The sequence below is a fragment of the Acipenser ruthenus genome, unplaced genomic scaffold, assembly GCF_902713425.1.
Source record: "Acipenser ruthenus unplaced genomic scaffold, fAciRut3.2 maternal haplotype, whole genome shotgun sequence".
Classification (NCBI taxonomy): domain Eukaryota; kingdom Metazoa; phylum Chordata; class Actinopteri; order Acipenseriformes; family Acipenseridae; genus Acipenser; species Acipenser ruthenus.
In genome coordinates, this window is record NW_026707484.1 from 10001 (window position 1) to 12500 (window position 2500).

Sequence of the window (2500 nt, forward strand, 5' to 3'; positions counted from 1 at the left end):
ACTGTCACCCCATTACAATCCCTCAACCATCACCCCATTACAATCCCACAACCATCACCCCATTACAATCCCACACTGTCACCCCATTACAATCCCACAACCATCACCCCATTACAATCCCACAACCATCACCCCATTACAATCCCACAAACGTCACCCCATTACAATCCCACACTGTCACCCCATTAGAATCCCACAACCATCACCCCATTACAATCCCACACTGTCACCCCATTACAATCCCACACTGTCACCCCATTACAATCCCACAACCATCACCCCATTACAATCCCACACTGTCACCCCATTACAATCCCTCAACCATCACCCCATTACAATCCCTCACTGTCACCCCATTACAATCCCACAACCATCACCCCATTACAATCCCACACTGTCACCCCATTACAATCCCACACTGTCATCCCATTACAATCCCACAACCATCACCCCATTACAATCCCTCAACCATCACCCCATTACAATCCCACACTGTCACCCCATTACAATCCCTCAACCGTCACCCCATTACAATCCCACACTGTCACCCCATTACAATCCCTCAACATCACCCCATTACAATCCCACAACCGTCACCCCATTACAATCCCACAACCGTCACCCCATTACAATCCCTCAACCGTCACCCCATTACAATCCCTCAACCGTCACCCCATTACAATCCCACAACCGTCACCCCATTACAATCCCACAACCATCACCCCATTACAATCCCACACTGTCACCCCATTACAATCCCACAACCATCACCCCATTACAATCCCACAACCATCACCCCATTACAATCCCTCAACCATCACCCCATTACAATCCCTCACTGTCACCCCATTACAATCCCACAACCATCACCCCATTACAATCCCTCACTGTCACCCCATTACAATCCCTCAACCATCACCCCATTACAATCCCACAACCATCACCCCATTACAATCCCACACTGTCACCCCATTACAATCCCTCAACCATCACCCCATTACAATCCCACAACCATCACCCCATTACAATCCCACAACCATCACCCCATTACAATCCCTCAACCATCACCCCATTACAATCCCACACTGTCACCCCATTACAATCCCACAACCATCACCCCATTACAATCCCACACTGTCACCCCATTACAATCCCTCAACCATCACCCCATTACAATCCCACAACCATCACCCCATTACAATCCCTCACTGTCACCCCATTACAATCCCTCAACCATCACCCCATTACAATCCCACACTGTCACCCCATTACAATCCCACACTGTCACCCCATTACAATCCCACAACCATCACCCCATTACAATCCCTCACTGTCACCCCATTACAATCCCTCAACCATCACCCCATTACAATCCCACAACCATCACCCCATTACAATCCCACACTGTCACCCCATTACAATCCCACAACCATCACCCCATTACAATCCCACAACCATCACCCCATTACAATCCCACAAACGTCACCCCATTACAATCCCACACTGTCATCCCATTACAATCCCACAACCATCACCCCATTACAATCCCTCAACCATCACCCCATTACAATCCCACACTGTCACCCCATTACAATCCCACACTGTCACCCCATTACAATCCCACACTGTCACCCCATTACAATCCCACACTGTCACCCCATTACAATCCCACAACCATCACCCCATTACAATCCCACACTGTCACCCCATTACAATCCCTCAACCATCACCCCATTACAATCCCTCACTGTCACCCCATTACAATCCCACAACCATCACCCCATTACAATCCCACACTGTCACCCCATTACAATCCCACACTGTCATCCCATTACAATCCCACAACCATCACCCCATTACAATCCCTCAACCATCACCCCATTACAATCCCACAACCATCACCCCATTACAATCCCACACTGTCACCCCATTACAATCCCACACTGTCACCCCATTACAATCCCACACTGTCACCCCATTACAATCCCACACTGTCACCCCATTACAATCCCTCAACCATCACCCCATTACAATCCCTGAATAGTCACCCTATTTGCAATATTCCTGCACTATTTCTGCAGTATATTCCTGCAGTATTTCTGCAGTATCTATGCAGTATTCCTGCAGTAAATTTGCAGTATTCCTGCAGTATTCCTGCAGTATATTTGCAGCATATTTATTTCTGTAGTATATTTGCAGTATTTCTGCAGTATCTCTGTAGTATTCCTGCAGTATTTTTGCAGTATATCTGCAGTATTTTTGCAGTATATCTGCAGTATTTCTGCAGTATATCTGCAGTATATCTGCAGTATTTTTGCAGTATTCCTGCAGTATTCCAGCAGTATTCCTGCAGTATATTTATTTCTGTAGTATATTTGCAGTATTTCCTGCAGTATATCTGCAGTATATCTGCAGTATATCTGCAGTATTTTTGCAGTATTCCTGCAGTATATTTGCAGTATTCCTGCAGTATATTTGCAGTACTCCTGCAGTATATTTG

General features: G+C 46.4%; 1 protein-coding gene across 1 annotated transcript in view; it reads right to left on the minus strand.

Annotated features, from left to right (window-relative positions):
- The window catches only part of gys1 (glycogen synthase 1 (muscle)), a gene marked incomplete at its 5' end in the record, with an annotated part of 20996 nt that overhangs the window by 5865 nt on the left and 12631 nt on the right, over positions 1 to 2500 (minus strand).